Below are 13,304 nucleotides of genomic sequence, written 5' to 3' on the forward strand. Positions count from 1 at the left end.
TGCCTCGGAACCGCACCTTTCCTCTTTATACCTTGCATTCTCCTTTTGCAGTTCGAGTACTTGTGCCCTTAACTCCGCCAAGGTCTCCATCACCTCTTTGTTGGTAGGATTTTTTGTTTTTGGTTTTTTATAAAATGACGACGGAGTCACACCAAAACCCTTACCCCTCACATGACCAGAATACTCAGGAACATTTAGTACTCGACTAAGTACGCTCCTGCAATCCTGGACCTCGGCTGAAGGTAAGGTTTGGGATAAAGTCTCCTGAAATATTATTAGAGGAGATTAAAAATGAATTATATGTCTAACAAAATTTTCGATATAATTAAAGAAATAATGTTTCATATACTTACACATTCGTCATAAACATTTTGAACCGCTTCAACGACAGCCCCATCCTTCCCAACCCGAGCAGCCTTCCACAATACGTGCTCCGGAAGAGATGTTGCGTCACTTTTCTCCTCGGCTAGCTACAAATTGAATCAGATTATAAGATCATCAATTATAACATATTGTGACAATGTATAAGCTCATAGCATTTGAATATACTCACAATTCTTTGTTGTAACCGTGCATATCCCGTACGCCCTTTTTTGTACGGATACGCGGGTTTTGATGCCCTTTTCCGATTTTTGTCGCTTACTTCCTGGATAAAAAAGTTTAAGGCATATTATAACCAAGTAACTTAACAATTGTATAATACCATAATTAATAGACATTACATGGAATTTTTCGTTTCTTCGTTTGGCGACAAAGTTATCCCATTCTTCGGCTGAAATAATCTCCGCATACTTCATTGGCCGTTCTGCTTCAACAAAGTTTCCTTCCTCATCCTTGAGAAATTTGTTGGACAAAAAGGATCGAAATCCTCGGAGTCTTTTTCCGGCCAATTGAATACAATATTTTTGCCGGCTTTCATCGATGTGAAAGGATCTCTAAAAAACATACAAATGGAGTGTGTTATTATAAGTAATATTATAATAATATATGGTCAACAAATAGTCAACAAAAAAAACATATAATAATATATGGTAAGTACCTGTATCTCGGACCATATTTTTTCTTTGCCAACCTTCAATTCCGGACTTCTCCAATTATCACATGTAATCGGAATATGTTGTCGAACAAGGGAACCAATGTAACTTGCCAACATTGAACCGTTAGGCTCAATTAGTTGGTCTTCAACACTCCAATGTACTTCAAATTTTTCACCCTTGTCTCTTGCACGAATGATTGACTTCATAACAGTCAATCCTCGTTTGATTTCTTTTTCAACATTGTTACGTGATCCACTCGCGTCATGGGTATCGTCTTGGTTAGCCATTTTATCTGTAATATAGAAATGATTCAATAAGACCCAAGTAAGACAATGACCATATTCGTGAAGCTACACAAAAAACACATTCATATACCTTCCATTTCTCTCATGTTACAACAATCTAAACTCTCTCTTTTTTTCATCATTATTGAATACAAACTCACACACACCTACTGCATACAAAAGACCAATGCAAACTTATGGTGTTTGGAACATGAACAAACTTGCATCCATAATCATCAAACTTCCAAGCACAAGCTCAAACACACTCCAAATGAAATCAGTTTTCAATCAGAAATAAAAAATCTTACAACAAGGTGCTCATGAACACCATATAATGCTCGTTTGCCCTAAACAACATTAATCAACATAATGCACAAAATGTAAAACTCAGTTTAGAAAATGCCCTAATCAAACACCTGAAGAAAGTGAACGGTAACGATGGAGAAGAGAAATACCTTCAAGGTGACGGTAACGATGGAGAAGAAAGTGAACAGCGACGGTGGACGCAGATAACTCAGTGAACGTGAACGCAGCAGCAGAAAAAGGCGACGGCGACGACGACGGTGAGGGAGGGAGAACGAACGGAGGACGAGAGTAATCGCAGTAGAGAGTAATCGCAGTAGAGAGAAAACTCAGTTACGTAAACGAAATAGCATATAGAGAGGGAAAATAAAGAGACATGCAGTATATATGTTATAATTTTAATGTTTAATAAAGGGGACCTTAGAGGGCGCTTGTGTAAAAAAAGCGCCCTCTAAAGGGTACCCTTAGAGGGCGCTTTCATAAACGCGCCCTCTATTGGTGTCCCTCCATTTCCTCATTATTTTTTCGCTTCACTTTAGAGGGCGCTTTGTTACAAAAGCGCCCTCTAAAGTGCGATGTCTATTCCTCCTTATTTTTCTCTTCACTTTAGAGTGCGCTTCTTTAAAAAAGCGCTCTCTAAGGCTTTCCAAAAGCGCGCTTTATAAACTGGAAATGTACATGGACTTAGAGAGCGCTTTTTTAAAAGCGCCCTCTAAGGGTACCCTTAGAGGGCGCTTTCATAAACGCGCCCTCTATTGGTGTCCCTCCATTTCCTCATTATTTTTTCGCTTCACTTTAGATGGCGCTTTGTTACAAAAGCGCCCTCTAAAGTGCGCTGTCTATTCCTCCTTATTTTTCTCTTCACTTTAGAGTGCGCTTCTTTAAGAAAGCGCCCTCTAAGGTGCGCTGTCTATTCCAGTTTTTGGCGTAGTGCATCTATAAATGACCCACACAAGCACACCCCTCATTCCATCAGGATCGTTGAGGCATCCAACAATCACTCACGCTCCAGTCCAAACAAACTAGCAACGGTTGTAACTGTCCCACCTATATAAGTGTGACTCTAAGTCGCACTCAAGCACACATTTGCTCATACTAGTAATGTTCCAGCTCATTCATGTACTAACTTGAGCATCAAAATGCTAACATTTTTGCTGATACCCCATCCGATCATTAGAGAACTGCCATCATTACGCCATGATCCTTTTTACAGTGGTCATCATCAACCTTCAACAATTCTCTCTTTCACTACAAAAATTATATCAAAATACCACATCCAAAACATATTTTTTAGTTTTCCAATGTCATAATACACTACCATAAGCCAATTCCATAAACTTTCCCTATGTTAGAGTTGTATATTGAACTTTTTTTCTTTTTTCTTTTCTTTTTAATTATCTCTCTTCACTACATGCTTAACATGCCACTTCTTTTGGATCCAACACATAGCCACCCATGAAAAAAGCATTGTTTCACTTATTGAGCAACAATCTTAAAAACACTTGGGTAATACAAGTTTCTAAGCCCAATTCTAGTATCTCCTATAATAAATGCAAATGGAGCCCATGACATGATAAATCACCCATTTACACTCTTGTGACCACAATCTCCCCATCAACAACTGCATCAACTTCTTCCTTCACATTTAACTCCCATTTCAGTCACTTGTCCTTATCCTTCCACATTGTGACAGAAATTCGCTGAACCAATAAAGTGATCCAACTATAACACTTTCTATATAAATTAAATATTACCAACCCTAATCAAAATACAACTCTTTCATCTAAAAAACTTAACTCACCTATCCCAACCTACTATTAGAAATCTAAATCTAAATAATATTTAACCTTAGGATCCTATGTAATATTCGATATTTTTGCATCCAATAAATAAAACAAAACATTTCACTTGTCAAGTTGAAATATTAATTTTGTATATACTTCTTATTATTCTTATATAACCTTTTTGTTTGCATGCTTAAAAAATATTTCAGCAACTGCTTTTTAATTTAGTAGCCATACAATCACATGCCATTAAACACGGGAATACGGGAATACGTTATCATACAAAATTTACCTCTTTTTCTTACCTCTATTTTTATATCCCGATATTTTATAAAATAATATCAATTTTATTCTAATATATTTTTAATTAATTTATTATTTTATTAATTATTTTTTAACTTTTATTTTATATATTAAAAGATTTTAAAAAAGGTTTCGATTGTCACTTTTTAATATTAATTTTGTTTTTGTATATCGGAAAATTTTACAAAAAAGTTCTGATAATTAATTCTTTTTTCCTATTTTTTAATTTTTATTCTGTATATCGAAAGACTTCGTAAAAGAGTTTTGATAGTCAATTTTTAACATTAACTTTTATTTTTGTTTATCAAAATATTTTGTAGAAGAGTTTTGATAGTTAATTTTTAAATATATTTTTATTTTTATTTTATATATCGGAAATCTTTATAAAAAGGTTTTAATAATTAATTTTTTAATATTTTTTAATTTTTATTTTGTATATTGAAAGACTTTAAAAAAAATTGTAAGTCAGTTTTTAAAATTAACATTTATTTTGTGTACCGAAAGTATTTGTAAAAGAGTTTTGGTAGTCAATTTTTAAATACTTTTTAACTTTTATTATATTTTGTGTATCGGAAGACTTTGAAAAAAAAGTTATGTTAATCAATTTTTTTAATTTTATTAATTTTTAATAAATTAATGATATGAGAATATTTTAGTTTAAAAAATAATATAGAGATAGGAGAATAAATTATAAAATCTATGATAAAATTTTCGCTATCATATAGTACTGCTCTCTTATCCATTTATTTTTTATCTAAAAAGAAAAACAAATATATGTTTGAGAATTATAATTCAAGCACCCCGCAAAATGACTCATTTAAATAATTACAACAAAAACCTTAAAACTCCTGCAAAATAATCCCTATTAAATGATTGAAAAATAAAAAATAATAAAAAAGAAAATGTTTGGTCACATATGAGATCTATCAAGATAGCATACAAGAGACACTGCCATAATTCAAATGAAAAAGCTATATTAAGATGTCAATCCAACGAACCAAAATGATAAATACTCTCACACTCTCTATGCGTGCCACTCAAAGTGTGCCCACATTTTATTCTTAGAGGATATTTCTTAGAAATTTGAAATTTACATTCTTTATTTTCACTTTCTTTTGATAAAAAAATATATAATTAAAGATAATAAGATTAAGAGAATAAAGAGAGAAAATAGAAGGTGAGGATTCTTATCTTCTTACAACTTTTTAAGGTCTTTATTAATGTAATAAAAGGATAGAAAAAATTCTAGAAATGCATATTTAATATAAATATCAATCAATGTTTTAAAATCTGGATTGGAGATCGAATAAGTGAAATTTACGGTTTAAGATTTAATTGATTCAACCGGTTAAATTTACGATTGAACCGTTTATTAAATAAACTAATACATTCACAACTTAATAAAATAAATATTTCAAAAATTTATTACAAAGTTAATACAACAATATCGACAATATATATATAATAACATAACATAGTTATATACTTCATTTCAACATTTATTTAAGAATAATTTGATCAAATTAAAAAATTATAATAAAAAAAGTTAAATTAATTTAAACAAAATTAAAATAATAAAATATAATAACTAAAATAAAGTTCAAATAATTAAGATAGAATAGCAAAAGTAAATAATAGAATATAATTCGTTAAATAACAAAAGAACGAATTTGAGTTGAACTACGAAAAATAACTCTTATTTGACAACAACAAACAATATTGATTTGAACGACAATCAATATTGAGTTGAATATCGTGACTATATTTAAAAGAGAGAGTGTGATGATGATGGAGTATGGTTGAAAGAAAAACTATAATGAAATGACAAAATTTAGAAGTTTGTATACTTGTAAAAAAAATATGGAATTCTTTTTGTAATTGGGGAATGTATGTTAAGTTTTGATATTGACATATTAAAAATTTTAAAAAAAATAAAAAATGGTTAATTTGATGCTTTTTTTTAGGCTGACGAATTTAAAAAACCGACTCCGATTCTTTGGTTCGAATGGTTTTGGACGGTTCAATCTGATTTTACTCCAGTTTCGATCCATTAACGGTTTTGAAAGGTTGATCCAACCGGATTCATCTCCGGTTCCCGATCCAACCAGTTGAACCGCCCGGTTTAGTCCGATTTTTAAAACATTGATATCAATAGATTTTACAAAGCAAACTCTTCTCACACTCAAAAAATGAAAAATATTATTTTGTATACCGGAAGAAAACCGAACTATTCTCAAATATATTCAAGGAGGACAAAATAGTAGGTTGTACATTGTTTAGTAACAAATTGAAAAATTAGTTTTAATAATAACTAATAAATAAACTATAAATTAATTATTCTAATACAATTAATTGATCTAAATTATTTAGATGTAATACATGTTGGAAAAAAACAAACAAGTTATAGAGAGAGAGAAAAGATGAACACTATCATAACAAAAGAAAATAATATGGAAACTCCAAAATTGGAGGAAAAATCATGATTGTTGTCAATGGACAACCAGAGAATAACACTATGTAAAAATTGTTAAAACATATAATATACTCTTAATTAACTCAGACCCCCAGTACACTCACACTCTCCAAAATAAATATTTAATTACATATCACAACACTCTAATACAAGAATATAAGAGAACAAAGAAAGTCAAATACAAGCTTAAGGTATTTTTGACTGGTGCATCTTAGAATGAAGAACTTGAATCCTATATATAACATTGGACTCCCTATTTCTTCACAAAACTAAGCGATGTAAGATCTCGAAGAACTTGTATTCTATATATAGCCTTGAAATCTCTCTTCATTCACAAAACTAAGTGATGTGAGACTTCTTCAACATGTAGATTTTCAATCAATCTCAATAATCTTCACCTTGGTTGAAAATAATATATAAGTTTTCATTGTCTTCACCGACAATCATACCCCATCATAAAGAGTATCAACATGTATATTTTCAACCAATCCCAAAAAATACATCCCCCAAGATGGACTATAAAGATCAAGAAGTCCAAACTTGAAAAGATGAGTCTCAAAGACAAGTTTGAAGAAAGATTTGGTCAAAAAATCTGTTATTTGATATGGCACCCATCAATCTTTTCATGAATTAAACGACAATTGATCTCGGTGTATTTTGATCTCTCGTGAAAACTTGGATTATGAGCTATGTATCTAGTTGAATTATTGTTGCAATGCACATAAGTTGTTTGAGAAAAGGAGTCATTAATGTTCTTAAATAAATAGTGTAGCCATTGAATTTCACAAGTCATGTTAGCCAATGCAATGTATTCTACTTTTGAACCGCTCTTTGAAACAATTATCTACTTGGATTTCCAGGAAATGAGAGAAAACCCTAAGAACACAATGAATCCAATTAGAGACTTCTTGGTCACAAACCATGTTGCCCAAATTGAATTCTACAAAGCCAGACATACAAGTATCAATATAACAAGAATAAAAAAATGTCTTTGTAGGTAAAGATTTTAAATATTACAACACCCTTATATCACTTTTGTAGTGCACAATTCTAGGTTTTAAAATATGTTGGCTTAGCTGTTGTAGTATAAAGGTTATATCTGGTCTAGTAGTAATTGAATAAGCAACCATCCTATGAGCCTCCTATAATGTGATTCATCCTTAAATAGCGAAGAATTTGTACAATCAAGTTTAAGAGAGGGATCATAAGGAGTTTTAGTAGACTTGGTTGTAAATTGGATACAATCTTCCAAAAAATCCAATGCGTATAAACACGAGTTAACCCCTGATATTAACCGTATCAAGTGTTATTATTATTGTGACCCCGACCACATGAAGAATTTTGATGTGAATCACGAACACCCCCATAATTGGATTGAACCTGAGATGCTAAAGGTTGATTTTCAATTATGGATTCAGAAGAACTGTATTGATTTCACTGTCGTTTTTGACCAATAACAAGACAAAAAAAATTCAAGGGAAGGTAAAGGCTAAATCATCACAATTTGAGAATGAACATGAGAGTATTGTTTGTTCAAAACTTTCAAAACTTTGAGAACTTTATCTTTATCCCTAAATTTGTGAAAATTACTTGTTGCGCCTAGGGGTGGCAAAGAGGGTATGACTCGATGGACATGCCCGTTTTTCCCGCACTATTTTGCAAGGCGGACCAAGATTTTAGGTTTGCACCCTCTAATGTGTCAGCTTCGCTCTACCCTATTTCTTTGCGAACTTTTGCGAACACGAATATTTACTTAATTTGTTGCATTTTTATGCCTAAAAGGTGCAGTTCCCATGGGCCCTCCCCATCCTTAATGTTTTGCGGGACGAGTCAATGTTTTAGACATGCACTCTCAACAATGTTCATCCCACCCCATTTTTACGGGCTTTTACGAGTCAAACACTCTCATTTGTCACCCATAGTTGCGCCAATATATGGTATAGGTGCAAGTACAATTGTGTGTTGGAAAATAGATGTCGATTTGTTCCCACATTAAAGTTAATTGGGTATAGTAATAAGAAATGTCAAAATTACCTTGTTAAAAATGAACTAGGTCATCTTGTACGTCAGAAATTTGAAAAATATCCTCTTTTGAAAACCGACTACAGAGATTGTCCCAATTAACATGAATGTTTTTTATCCATAACATTGATAGTGCAATGTTCTCAAATATGGATTACTAAATCCATAAAATTGCTAAATTGTTGCAGCGGGTCAATTAATCATGAAGAAATGCTTGCATCGGCGGGTTTGAGGAAGGTATTGTCAAAGAATTTGAGTTTGCTTTTGGATATTAATGTAACTTTCATGGATCAAGCCCAAGAAATGTATGTTTTTTCATCAAGAAAGGGATAAAAAATAATGGGTGTGGGGTTTTTATTTGGGTGAATATAGAAAGAATTAGAGGAATTTGTTGCAAAATTTGAATAATTGTTTTCATTCATCGATGACTAAGGATAGAAGAAGAGAAAGATATGTAAAAGAAATGGTCAATATTATGACCATACTAATACCATATTAATGTAATAAAGGGAAAAATTGAAATGTTTACATAATATGCAATAGCCTTTGTGGAAATTACCTCAGTATAAAAATATTGACTTTAAAGAGCAATGTTGCTCTGGGGCCTGATGGTCTCACTGCAATCTTCTATCAATCCTATTGGGATATCATTGGGGAAGACATTATCCAAACTATTCTTAATATGCTCAATAATCAGGAGGATCTTAAGTGTTTTAATAATAATTTCATCAAGCTTATACCTAAGACTATTAATCCTTTCAAGCCCACAAATTTTAGATCCATAGCCTTATGTAATGTGTTTATGAAGATTATTACTAAGACGAATGCTAATAGGATCAAACCCATTCTTCCGGTGATAATAAGCGAGAACCAAAGTGCCTTTGTTCATAAAAGACTCATAACTGACAACACGATGATTGCCTATGAGATCTTTCACCACCAACATAAAAGAACCAAAAGAAAGAAAGGATATGTGGGGATGAAATTGGACATGGAAAAAGCCTATGATAGGTTGGACTGGAATTTCATTCAAAAAACCTGCTTTGCATCGGTTTCCCCACTAGCCTTACCAATTTGATTATGAAATGCATAAACATTGTTAACTTCTCTATCCTTATTAATGGTATCCCCACTGATACTTTCTAACCAACTAGAGGAATCTATTAGGGAGATCCTCTATACCTTTATCTGTTTATTATATGTGCAGTGTGTGTTTTCTAATCTTGTTCGTCAGGCTCAAAGCATTAAATTTTTAAAGGGGTCTTTATCGCTAGAAAGTATCCAACCATAACTCATTTATTTTTTACTGATGACAGTCTTCTTTGTTGTCAGGCGGATGATCAGGAGGCTAAATATATTTAAAAAATTATAACCAAGTATCAGGAAAGCTCGGGGCAGAAGATCAACTTCAGAAAATCTAAGATGTTGTTTAGTCACAACACGAAGGAGCAAACCCGGAGTACGTTATCCAAGTTGCTTAAGATCCCTGTTAGTGACAACATCGACACCTATCTTGGGCTCCCTACTGTTTTAGGGAAGTCTTTATCCTATGCTAGAAGGGCTACCTTAATCAAGACGGTGGCTCAGGCGATCCCTACTTATATGATAAGTTCGTTTATTATCCCCAAGAGCATATGCAAGAAAATGAAAGGGTTGACTGCTAGATTTTGGTGGGGGGATAGGAAGATTCATTGGAAGAAATGGACCCAGCTTTGCACATCCAAAAGGGAATGGTGGTCTAGGTTTCAGAAACATGAAAGCTTTCAATGAAGCCTTGTTGGTTGAGCAAGCCTGGCGGCTCCATACTAACCTGAATTATCTAGTTGCCAGATTTTTAAAAGCTAAATACTATCCTAAGACAAATGTTCTTAATGCTTCCTTAGGAAGTAATCCCAACTATCTCTGGTGCAATATTAAAAAAAACATATGGATCATAAACAGGGGAAGCTGTTGGGAGATTGGGAATGGCAAAAAGATCAATATATCGAAGGACAACTAGATTCTGAATCAGTGTAGGTTTAAAGTCCTAACACAAAGTCCCTTGGAAACAAGGACCCTTGGAGTTAGGAACCTCATTGACTTGGAAAAAGGTTGTTGGAACCATAGATTAATTGATAAACCTTTCATCCCTATAGACATAATCAATATCCAAAACATTCTGCTCATAAGTATGAATGAAGAAGATTGTCTAAGTTGGAAAGCTAGGAACGACGGTAATTACATGGTTAAAACTAGGTATTGCAAAATTCGGATCTGGAGAAAAGACCAAGATAATGAGAGCTCTAGTTCTAACCAATATCTGGATTATTGGAGGAAGGTTTGAGGGTGTGATGTCACACCCCAGAAACAGGTCCTTCTTTGGAGATTACTTACCAATAGCATTCCTATGAAAGACAACATTAGTAACAGAGGGATTTGTATTGATATTCTATCTCCCAGGTGTCATAAAATGGAAACCACTAACCAATGTTTTACGGAATGTTGGTGGGCTCAGTACGTCTGGTTTGGATCACAACTGAACATAAATTTTAACAACAACCTTCAATATAATTTCATTGAATAATGTAAGGAGAACATCTACATAATGAGTAAAGAGAACCTAGCCTTATTCACTAATATTCTGGACAGAATATGGTATGCTAGAAATCATGATATCTTTAAAGGTAAGTGCTTACAGGTGTTGGGTGTCATCACGGATGCTCAGTAGAGTTACAATCAATACAAAGATGGCAAGTTCAACAATAAGATTCAAGATAGAAACGATAAGGAAAAGCATAAGGATAAGAACAAGGATAATGTGAAGGATAAAAAGGATAAAAAAACGGATGTGAATATTCAAATACAAAGGAATAATAATCCTACTAACAACACTGAGATTAACAAGAATTTGTCTAATCAACACAAGGACAAGATGCAACACCTGAAGAAGGAGAAGATCACCAAGGATAGGATTGTAGCAGGAGATGTCAGGTTGTTGACTAGTCTTGACTATCATAGCAACAAGGGAAAAAGGACGGGGAATAAGAAGAAGGTTCAAGATAAAGACAAGCAGCATGAGACAATCTGGAATAACAACTATGTCATGATTAGAAACAAGCACATTTAGAGTACCTCCAAACCCAAAGACACTAAGCTGGAAGAGAACATATTAAAGTTGATGAAGCAGGAGAATTGCCAGGTAGAAGCTGACATACATATTCAAAGGAGGCCTGAGAGAGGAACAACTAAGGAGAAGAGTCACGCCCAGTTTGGAAATATAAGAAAAATTGATCAAGAGTAGATGAGAGACATAAACAACAATAACAATCAAAAGGGGAGAAAGGAAAAAGGAAAAAATAACCTGAACAATCTGAATCTGAAGCTTGAAGACACATATATATATATATATATATATATATGGAAATAACAGAAAGTGGGTCATCAACAATAAGGAGAAAAGTAACCACACCTACAAAGCTGATAAAAAGATAACAAAAGGTTGGATACCTCCGGAGCACGGATGGGTGAAAACGAACATAGATGTTAGCCTAATTGAAAAGGGTATGTGGGGTTTAGGGGAATTACTCGCAACGCTGATGGTTAGCTTTAACACTGATAGAGCTTACAATGACAATGATCCAGCGACGACAGAAGTTGCGGCCATGCATTGGGCTATGAAGAACAAAGTGAAGAAGGGGATAAAAAGAGTTATTTTTTAATCTGACAACTTTGAGATCATCAACGTGATGTGTGGAATTGAAGAAGACATCCCGAGAAACAGACTGGGGATGATTTGTCATGTAATGTGGAAGACAAAGACCCTGTTGGAGGGGGTGAAGTTCAAGCATACTCCCAAAAAAAATAACCAAGAGGCACATTTCCTTGTTAGGGTTTGTGGGACGAAAACAAACAGTTCTAGGAGTTGGGAGGATTTTGTTGGGCCTAAGGCCCAATTGTGATAAATTAATAAATATAATGGATAAAGGGTTAAATAAATAAAATTTATTTTAGAAAATTATTTAAGTCTTCTTGTACTAGAAGATATGATCTTTATTTATGTCTCACCAAAAAACTCTTAGCTCAGAACTATGAAGGTTTTGTTCGTTGGATTAAAATTTAATAGTTTGAAAATATAAAAAACTTAGTTTTAATTTTTTAATTTTTTAATTTTAAATATTGAATTAGAATTGGAATCCTTTTATCTTAATTGAACGATGAATGTAATGTGAATGTATGATTGCATGCTTCTAGTGACCGAAGGGAAATCTAATATGTGAATGTATGATTGCATGCTCATAGTGACCAAAGGAAAATCTAATCCTCAAATAAAAAGGGGATTACTTGTTGTTCCCTTAGTAGTGATCATGCACCCTTGTTAAAAATAAATAAATAATATCCCTATAATACGAGAGTGCATTTTCGAAAGCATTTCATATACACAATATTCATTCGTAAGTGAGTCACACTATCATTTTATAAAAAAGTAATACAGAGATGCATATCCGTAAAAAATACAGAAATATATCTTTGGATGGGTTTTGAGACAAATACACGTCAAACTTCCCCTTTTCTCATTTCGAACAAAACATTCTTTAAGCCAAAGCAAAAGGTGTGCGTGAGAACCCTCAAATCCACCATTTTTCAACCTTGTTCAATTTATCTACTACATTGCTTCTAATTTAAGAGGTTTATCAATCACTTCTCAAGTCCATTCAATCCAATAGGTTTCACTTCTCACATTTGATAAGTTTTTTCATTTCCCTCATTTTTTATTTATTTGTGATGCATGCATTCCTAAATAGGTTGTTTAAGGTATATTAGGTTATGTTAGACTCATAATACATAGTTTATTAAGGCATGTATTGATATTTAAAGCATTGGGCATGAGACATTTTTGTGTTTTCTACCATTTATGTTTTTTAGGAAAATACGGAAGTGCATTTCCGTATTTTCACTACATTGTTTGATTTTGTCTGTTGTGATTGTATTGTTTGATTATGTCATATGGGTGTGATTTTTCCTGCTTTGTTTGTTTTATATGGTTTAATTGTAAGTTAAATGAGTGGCAACCAATAATGATTGAGAAACAATAGAGTTTCCTAGCATGCATCTATTCGTA

The 13,304-nt window shown here is 33.0% G+C and overlaps 1 long non-coding RNA gene across 1 annotated transcript; it reads right to left on the reverse strand.

Moving 5' to 3' along the window:
* Positions 1-11,004: 11,004 nt before the first annotated feature.
* On the reverse strand, positions 11,005-12,120 carry LOC127084865 (uncharacterized). The gene is made up of 2 exons (XR_007788815.1): positions 11,771-12,120; positions 11,005-11,662 (listed from the first exon to the last, which is right to left on the reverse strand). It is a non-coding gene; the product is annotated as an uncharacterized LOC127084865 (long non-coding RNA).
* Positions 12,121-13,304: the final 1,184 nt, after the last annotated feature.

This window comes from Lathyrus oleraceus, chromosome 5 (genome assembly GCF_024323335.1).
Source record: "Lathyrus oleraceus cultivar Zhongwan6 chromosome 5, CAAS_Psat_ZW6_1.0, whole genome shotgun sequence".
In the NCBI taxonomy this organism is placed as follows: domain Eukaryota; kingdom Viridiplantae; phylum Streptophyta; class Magnoliopsida; order Fabales; family Fabaceae; genus Lathyrus; species Lathyrus oleraceus.